We start from the raw sequence: 10338 nt of genomic DNA on the forward strand, positions 1-10338 counted from the left end.
TGTCTCTCTCTCTCCCGTGTCTCTCTCTCTCCTCGTGTCTCTCTCTCTCCATCTGTCTCCCCGTGTCTCTCTCCCCGTGTCTCTCTCTCTCCCTGTGTCTCTCTCTCTCCCCGTATCTCTCTCTCCCCATCTCTCTCCTACCCGTGTCTCTCTCTCCCAGTGTCTCTCTCCCCGTGTCTCTCTCTCCTCGTGTCTCTCTCTCCCCGTGTCTCTCTCTCTCCGTGTCTCTCTCTCCCCGTGTCTCTCTCTCCCCGTGTCTCTCTCTCCCCGTGTCTCTCTCTCACCGTGTCTCTGTCTCACTGTGTTTCTCTCTCCCCGTGTCTCTCTCCCCCGTGACTCTCTCCCCCCGTGTCTCTCTCCCCGTGTCTCTCTCTCTCCGTGTCTCTCTCCCCGTATCTCTCTCTCTCCATTTGTCTCCCCGTGTCTCTCTCTCCCCGTGCCTCTCTCTCCATTTGTCTCCCCGTGTCTCTCTCTCCCCGTGTCTCTCTCTCTCCATCTGTCTCCCCGTGTCGCTCTCCCCGTGTCTCTTTCTCTCCCCGTGTCTCTCTCCATCTGTCTCCCCGTATCTCTCTCACCGTGTCTCTCTCTCTCAATGTTTCTCTCTCACCGTGTCTCACTGTCTCTCTCTCTCAATGTCTCTCTCCCCGTGTCTCTCTCACCGTGTCTCTCTGGCTCACTGTCTCTCTCTCCCCGTGTCTCTCTCCCCGTGTCTCTCTCTCTCTCCCCGTGTCTCTCTCTCTCTCAATGTCTCTCTCTCTCACCGTGTCTCTCTCTCTCTCCCCGTATCTCTCTCTCTCCCCGTTTCTCTCTCTCCCCGTGTCTCTCTCTCTCTTTCCCCGTGTCTCTCTCCATCTGTCTCCCCGTGTCTCTCTCTCAATGTGTCTCTCTCTCAATGTCTCTCTCCCCGTGTCTCCAACCCAGGCCTGGCATTCCCCGAGTGGGCCTACAAGCCGGACTCGAGCCCAGGCTCCCGACAGATCCAGCTGTGGCACTTCATCCTGGAGCTGCTCCAGAAGGATGAGTTCCGCGGGGTGATCGCCTGGGAGGGAGACTACGGGGAGTTTGTGATCCGGGACCCGGACGAGGTGGCTCGGCTCTGGGGGTCCAGGAAGTGCAAACCCAACATGAATTACGACAAGCTGAGCCGGGCACTGCGGTGAGACAGAGACACGCGGAGAGAGAGAGAGAGACACGGGGAGAGAGAGAGACACGGGGAGAGAGAGAGACACGGGGAGAGAGAGAGACGGGGAGAGAGAGACGGGGAGAGAGACACGGGGAGAGAGACACGGGGAGAGAGAGACACGCGGAGAGAGAGAGAGAGACACGCGGAGAGAGAGAGACACGGGGAGAGAGAGAGACGGGGAGAGAGACACGGGGAGAGAGACACGGGGAGAGAGAGACACGCGGAGAGAGAGAGAGAGACACGCGGAGAGAGAGAGAGACACTGGGAGAGAGAGAGACACGGGGAGAGAGAGAGAGAGACACGGGTGGGAGAGAGAGAGACACGGGTGGGAGAGAGATAGAGAGAGACACGGGGAGAGAGAGAGAGACACGGGGAGAGAGAGAGAGACACGGGGAGAGAGAGAGACACGGGGAGAGAGAGAGACACGGGGAGAGAGAGAGACACGGGGAGAGAGAGACACGGGGAGAGAGAGAGACGGGGAGAGAGACACGGGGAGAGAGACACGGGGAGAGAGAGACACGGGAAGAGAGGGAGACACAGGTGGGAGAGAGAGACACGGGAGAGAGACACGGGGAGAGAGAGAGGAGGGGAGAGAGAGAGACACGGGGAGAGAGAGAGACACGGGTGGGAGAGAGACACGAGGAGAGAGAGAGACACGGGGAGAGAGAGACACGGTGAGAGAGAGACAAGGGGAGAGAGAGAGACACGGGGAGAGAGAGACACGGAGAGAGAGAGAGAGACACGGGGAGAGAGAGAGAGACACGGGGAGAGAGAGAGACATGGGTGGGAGAGAGAGACACGGGGAGAGAGAGAGACACGGGTGGGAGAGAGACACGGGGGGGAGAGAGACACGGGGAGAGAGAGACATGGGGAGAGAGAGACACGGTGAGAGAGAGACACGGGGAGAGAGAGAGACACGGGGGGAGAGAGACACGGAGAGAGAGAGACACGGGGAGAGACACGGGGAGAGAGAGACACGGGGAGAGAGAGACACGGGTGGGAGAGAGACACGGGGAGAGAGAGACACGGGGAGGGAGAGAGACACTGGGAGAGAGAGAGACACGGGGAGAGAGAGATACACTGGGAGAGAGAGACACGGGGAGAGAGAGAGACACGGGGAGAGAGAGACACGGGTGGGAGAGAGAGACACGGGGAGAGAGAGACACGGGTGGGAGAGTGACACGGGGGAGAGAGACACGGGGAGAGACACGGGTGGGAGAGAGACACGGGGAGAGACACGGGTGGGAGAGAGACACGGGGAGAGAGAGAGAAACGGGGGGAGAGAGACACGGGGAGAGAGAGACAGGGAGGGAGAGAGACACTGGGAGAGAGAGACACGGGTGGGAGAGAGACACGGGGAGAGAGAGGGACACTGGGAGAGAGAGACACGGGGAGAGAGAGAGACACGGGGAGGGAGAGAGACACGGGGAGAGAGAGAGACACACGGGGAGAGAGAGAGAGACACGGGGAGAGAGAGAGACACGGGGAGAGAGAGAGACACGGGGAGAGAGAGACACGGGGAGAGAGAGACACGGTGAGAGAGAGACACGGGGAGAGAGAGAGACACGGGGGAGAGAGACACGGGGAGAGAGACACGGGGAGAGATACGGGTGGGAGAGAGACACGGGGGGGAGAGAGACACGGGGAGAGAGAGACACAGGTAGAGAAAGACACGGGGAGAGACACGGGTGGGAGAGAGACACGGGGGGAGAGAGACACGGGGAGAGAGAGACACGGGGAGAGAGAGACACGGGGAGAGAGAGACACGGGGAGGGAGAGATACACTGGGAGAGAGAGACACGGGGAGAGACACACGGGGAGAGAGAGAGACACGGGGAGAGGGAGACACGGGGAGGGAGAGAGACACTGGGAGAGAGAGAGACACGGGGAGGGAGAGAGACACTGGGAGAGAGAGACATGGGGAGAGAGAGAGACACGGGTGGGAGAGAGATATGGGGAGAGAGAGACACGGGTGGGAGAGAGACACGGGGAGAGAGAGACACGGGGAGAGAGAGAGACACGGGGAGGGAGAGAGACACGGGGAGAGAGAGACACGGGGAGAGACAGAGACACTGGGTGAGAGAGACACGGGGAGAGAGAGAGACACGGGGAGGGAGAGAGACACTGGGAGAGAGAGACACGGGGAGAGACAGAGACACTGGGAGAGAGAGAGACACGGGGAGAGAGAGAGACACGGGGAGAGACACGGGTGGGAAAGAGACACGGGGAGAGAGAGACACGGGGAGGGAGAGAGACACGGGGAGAGAGAGACACGGGGAGAGAGAGAGACACGGGGAGAGACACGGGTGGGAGAGAGACACGGGGAGAGAGAGACACGGGGAGGGAGAGAGACACTGGGAGAGAGAGACACGGGTGGGAGAGAGACACGGGGAGAGAGAGAGACACTGGGAGAGAGAGACACGGGGAGAGAGAGACACGGAGAGAGAGAGACACGGGGAGAGAGAGACACGAGGAGAGAGAGACACGGGGAGAGAGACACTGGGAGAGAGAGACACGGGGAGAGAGAGACACGGGTAGGAGAGAGATGGGGAGAGAGAGATACGGGGAGAGAGAGAGACACTGGGAGAGAGAGAGACACGGGGAGAGAGAGATACACTGGGAGAGAGAGACACGGGGAGAGAGAGAGACACGGGGAGAGAGAGACACGGGTGGGAGAGAGAGACACGGGGAGAGAGAGACACGGGTGGGAGAGTGACACGGGGGAGAGAGACACGGGGAGAGACACGGGTGGGAGAGAGACACGGGGAGAGACACGGGTGGGAGAGAGACACGGGGAGAGAGAGAGAAACGGGGGGAGAGAGACACGGGGAGAGAGAGACAGGGAGGGAGAGAGACACTGGGAGAGAGAGACACGGGTGGGAGAGAGACACGGGGAGAGAGAGGGACACTGGGAGAGAGAGACACGGGGAGAGAGAGAGACACGGGGAGGGAGAGAGACACGGGGAGAGAGAGAGACACACGGGGAGAGAGAGAGAGACACGGGGAGAGAGAGAGACACGGGGAGAGAGAGAGACACGGGGAGAGAGAGACACGGGGAGAGAGAGACACGGTGAGAGAGAGACACGGGGAGAGAGAGAGACACGGGGGAGAGAGACACGGGGAGAGGGGAGAGATACGGGTGGGAGAGAGACACGGGGGGGGAGAGAGACACGGGGAGAGAGAGACACAGGTAGAGAAAGACACGGGGAGAGACACGGGTGGGAGAGAGACACGGGGGGGAGAGAGACACGGGGAGAGAGAGACACGGGGAGAGAGAGACACGGGGAGAGAGAGACACGGGGAGGGAGAGATACACTGGGAGAGAGAGACACGGGGAGAGACACACGGGGAGAGAGAGACACGGGAGAGGGAGACACGGGGAGGAGAGAGACACTGGGAGAGAGAGAGACACGGGGAGGGAGAGAGACACTGGGAGAGAGAGACATGGGGAGAGAGAGAGACACGGGTGGGAGAGAGATATGGGGAGAGAGAGACACGGGTGGGAGAGAGACACGGGAGAGAGACACGGGGAGAGAGAGACACGGGGAGAGAGAGAGACCGGGGAGGGAGAGAGACACGGGGAGAGAGAGACACGGGGAGAGACAGAGACACTGGGTGAGAGAGACACGGGGAGAGAGAGAGACACGGGGAGGGAGAGAGACACTGGGAGAGAGAGACACGGGGAGAGACAGAGACACTGGGAGAGAGAGAGACACGGGGAGAGAGAGAGACACGGGGAGAGACACGGGTGGGAAAGAGACACGGGGAGAGAGAGACACGGGGAGGGAGAGAGACACGGGGAGAGAGAGACACGGGGAGAGAGAGAGACACGGGGAGAGACACGGGTGGGAGAGAGACACGGGGAGAGAGAGACACGGAGGGAGGGAGAGAGACACTGGGAGAGAGAGACACGGGTGGGAGAGAGACACGGGGAGAGAGAGAGACACTGGGAGAGAGAGACACGGGGAGAGAGAGAGACACGGGGAGGGAGAGAGACACGGGGAGAGAGAGAGAGACACGGGGAGAGAGAGAGACACTGGGAGAGAGAGAGAGACACGGGGAGAGAGAGAGACACGGGGAGAGAGAGACACGGGGAGAGAGAGACACGGTGAGAGAGAGAGACACGGGGGAGAGAGACACGGGGAGAGAGACACGGGAGAGACACGGATGAGGAGAGACACACGGGGGGGAGAGAGACACGGGGAGAGAGAGAGACACGGGGAGAGAGAGACACGGGGAGAGAGAGACACGGTGAGAGAGAGACACGGGGGAGAAGAGAGAGACACAGGGGGGAGAGAGACACGGGAGAGAGACACGGGGAGAGAGAGACACGGGGAGAGAGACACCGGGAGAGAGAGACACGGGGAGAGACACGGGGAGAGAGAGACACGGGGAGAGACACGGGTGGGAGAGAGACACGGGGAGAGAGAGACACGGGGAGAGAGAGACACGGGGAGAGAGAGACACGGGGAGAGAGAGAGACACGGGAGAGAGAGAGACACGGGAGAGAGAGACACGGGGGAGAGAGAGAGACACGGGGAGAGAGAGACACGGAGAGAGAGATAGACACAGAGGAGAGAGAGACACGGGGTGAGAGAGAGAGAGACACGGGGAGAGAGAGACACTCGGAGAAACACGGGGAGAGAGAGACACGGGGAGAGAGAGACACGGGGAGAGAGAGACACGGGGGGAGAGCGACACGGGGAGAGAGAGACACGGGGAGAGACACGGGTGGGAGAGAGACACAGGGAGAGAGAGACACGGGTGGGAGAGAGACACGGGGAGGGAGAGAGACACTGGGAGAGAGAGACACGGGGAGAGAGAGAGACACGGGGAGAGAGAGACACGGGAGAGAGAGACACGGGGGAGAGAGACACGGGGAGAGAGAGAGACACGGGGGGAGAGAGACACGGGGAGAGAGACACGGGGAGAGAGAGACACGGGGAGAGACACGGGTGGGAGAGAGACACGGGGAAAGAGACACGGAGAGAGAGACACGGGGAGAGACACGGGGAGAGAGAGACACGGGGAGAGACACGGGGAGAGAGATACGGGGAGAGAGAGACACGGGGAGAGACACGGGTGGGAGAGAGACACAGGGGGAGAGAGACACAGGGGGGAGAGAGACACGGGAGAGAGAGACACGGGGAGAGAGAGACACGGGGAGAGAGAGACACGGGGAGAGAGAGACACGGGGAGAGAGAGACACGGGAGAGAGAGAGACACGGGAGAGAGAGACACGGGGAGAGAGAGAGACACGGGAGAGAGAGAGACACGGGAGAGAGAGAGAGACGGGGAGAGAGATTCTGATGATGATACTACTACTACTGATGATGATGATACTACTGATGATGATACTACTGATGATGATGATACTACTACTACTGATGATGATACTACTGATGATGATACTACTACTACTACTGATGATGATACTACTGATGATGATGCTACTACTGATAATGATACTAGTGATGATGATGATACTACTACTGATGATGATACTACTGATGATGATGATGATACTACTACTACTGATGATGATGATACTACTGATGATGATGATACTACTACTGATGATGATACTACTGATGATGATGATACTACTACTGATGATGATGATACTAATGATGATGATGATACTACTACTGATGATGATACTACTGATGATGATGATGATACTATTACTGATGATGATACTACTACTGATGATGATACTACTGATGATGATGATACTACTACTGATGATGATACTACTGATGAAGATGATACTACTACTGATGATGATACTACTGATGATGATGATACTATTACTGATGATGATGATGATACTATTACCGCTGTGTGTGTAGCTACTACTACAACAAGAGGATACTGCACAAGACCAAAGGAAAACGCTTCACCTACAAGTTTAACTTCAACAAGCTGGTGCTGGTCAACTACCCCTTCCTAGACATGGGTGACTAACTCACCCACCCACTCACTCACCCACTCACTCACCCACTCACTCACCCACTCACTCACCCACCCACTCCCACCCACTCACTCACCCACTCACTCACTCACCCACTCACTCACCCAACCACTCACCCAACCACTCACCCACTCACTCACCCACTCACTCACTCACCCACTCACTCACCCACTCACTCACCCACCCACTCACTCACCCACTCACTCACCCAACCACTCACCCAACCATTCACCCACTCACTCACCCACTCACTCACTCACCCACTCACTCCACCCACTCACTCACCCACCCACTCACCCACTCACTCACCCACTCACTCACTCACCCACTCACTCACCCACTCACTCACCCACTCACTCACCCACCCACTCACTCACTCACCCACTCACTCACCCACTCACCCACTCACCCACTCACCCACCCACCCACTCACTCACCCACCCACTCACTCACCCACTCACTCACCCAACCACTCACTCACTCACCCACTCACTCACCCACCCACCCACCCACTCACTCAACCACTCACCCACTCACCCACCCACCCACCCACTCACTCACCCACTCACCCACTCACCCACCCACCACTCACCCACTCACTCACCCACTCACTCACCCACTCACTCACTCACCCACTCACTCACCCACCCACTCACTCACCCAACCACTCACCCAACCACTCAACCCACTCACTCACCCACTCACTCACTCACCCACTCACTCACCCACTCACTCACCCACCCACTCACCCACTCACTCACCCACTCACTCACTCACCCACTCACTCACCCACTCACTCACCACTCACTCACCCACCCACTCACTCACTCACCCACTCACTCACCCACTCACCCACTCACCCACCCACCCACTCACTCACTCACCCACCCACTCACTCACCACTCACCCACTCACCCACTCACTCACCCACTCACCCACTCACTCACCCACTCACCACTCACTCACCCACTCACTCACCCACTGACTCACTCACCACCCACTCACCCACTCACTCACCCACTCACCACTCACTCACCCACCCACTCACTCACTCACCCACTCAGCCACTCACTCACCCACCCTCTCACTCACCCACCCACTCACCCACCCACCCACCCACTCACTCACCCACCCACCCACCCACTCACCCACCCACTCACCCACTCACTCACCCACTCACTCACCCACCCTCTCACTCACCCACCCACTCACCCACCCACCCACTCACTCACCCACCCACCCACCCACTCACCCACCCACTCACCCACTCACTCACCCACTCACCCACTCACTCACTCACTCACCCACTCACTCACCCACTCACTCACCCACTCACTCACCCACCCACTCACCCAACCACTCACTCACCCACTCACCCACCCACTCAATCACTCACTCTCACTCAACCACTCACTCACCCACCCACTCACCCACTCACCCACCCACTCACCCACTCACTCACTCACCCACTCACTCACCCACTCACCCACTCACCCACCCACTCACTCACTCACCCCACTCACTCACCCACTCACCCACCCACTCACCCACCCACTCACCCACCACTCAACCACTCACTCACCCACCCACTCACCCACTCACCCACCCACTCACCCACTCACTCACTCACTCACCCTCTCACTCACCCACCCACTCACCCACCCACCCACTCACCCACCCACTCACCCAACCACTCACTCACCCACTCACCCACCCACTCAATCACTCACCCACTCACTCACCACCCACTCACCCACCACTCACTCACCCACTCCACTCACCCACTCACTCACCCACTCAACCACTCACTCACCCACCCACTCACCCACTCACCCACCCACTCACCCACTCACCCACTCACTCACCCACCCTCTCACTCACCCACCCACTCACCCACCCACCCACCCACCCACTCACCACCCACCCACCCACCCACTCACCCACCCACTCACCCACTCACTCACCCACTCACCCACTCACTCACTCACTCACCCACTCACTCACCCACTCACCCACCCACTCACTCACCCACCCACTCACCCCAACCACTCACTCACCCATCACCCACCCACTCAATCACTCACCCACTCACTCACCCACCCACTCACCCACCCACTCACTCACTCACTCACTCACCCACTCACTCACCCACTCAACCACTCACTCACCCACCCACTCACCCACTCACCCACCCACTCACTCACTCACTCACTCACTCCACTCACCCACCCCCACTCACTCACTCACTCACCCACTCACTCACCCCTCACCCACCCACCCACCCACTCACTCACTCACCCACTCACCCACTCACCCACTCACCCACCCACCCACTCACTCACTCACTCACTCACCACTCACTCACTCACTCACCCACCCACCCACCCACTCACCCACTCACCCACCCACCCACCCACCCACCCACTCACTCACCCACTCACCCACTCCCACTCACTCACTCACCCACTCACCCACTCACTCACCCACTCACCCACCACTCCACTCACTCACTCACCCACCCACTCACCCACTCACTCAACCACCCACCCACTCACTCACCCACCCACCCACTCACCCACTCACCCACTCACTCAACCACACACCCACTCACTCACCCACCACTCACCCACTCACCCACTCACTCACTCACTCACCCACCCACCCACTCACTCACTCACTCACCCACCCACCCACTCACTCACTCACCCACTCACTCACTCCCCCCTCCCCCTTCCCCCCCCCTCCCCCCTCCCCCCTCTCCCCCCCCCCCTCCCCCCAGGTCCCGTGCCCCAGAGTGCTCCAGCCGTGCCCTCGGCCTCCTCCCGATTCTCCTTCCCCCTCCCCTCGCCCCTCCCCCCCTCGCCCCTTCCCCTCCCCCCTGGCGCCCCTCCCCTCGCCGCTGGCCCCGCCCCTGCACTCCCCGGCCACCGTCACCTCCGGCTACGGCTCCGTCGCCACGCCAACGGGGGGCGGGGCCCTTCCAGCTGGGCTTCATGCAGGGCAGGTGAGCGGCTGGAGATGGACTCCCTCTACCTGTGTCTTAGTGTGTCTGTGTCTATGTGTGTGTGTGTCTGTGTGTGTGTCTATGTCTTAGTGTCTGTGTCTATGTGTGTGTGTCTATGTGTGTGTGTGTGTCTATGTGTGTGTGTCTCTGTGTCTATGTGTGTGTCTATGTGTGTGT

The 10338-nt window shown here is 59.5% G+C and overlaps 1 pseudogene; it reads left to right on the forward strand.

Annotated features, from left to right (window-relative positions):
- The first annotated feature begins 515 nt into the window (after window positions 1-515).
- Window positions 516-10338, forward strand: part of LOC142923889 (uncharacterized) — a 25540-nt pseudogene continuing 15717 nt past the window's right edge.

This window comes from Petromyzon marinus, unplaced genomic scaffold (assembly GCF_048934315.1).
Source record: "Petromyzon marinus isolate PM22_M1 ecotype Great Lakes invasive population unplaced genomic scaffold, UKy_Petmar_22M1.pri1.0 PM_Scaffold_85, whole genome shotgun sequence".
Taxonomy (NCBI): domain Eukaryota; kingdom Metazoa; phylum Chordata; class Hyperoartia; order Petromyzontiformes; family Petromyzontidae; genus Petromyzon; species Petromyzon marinus.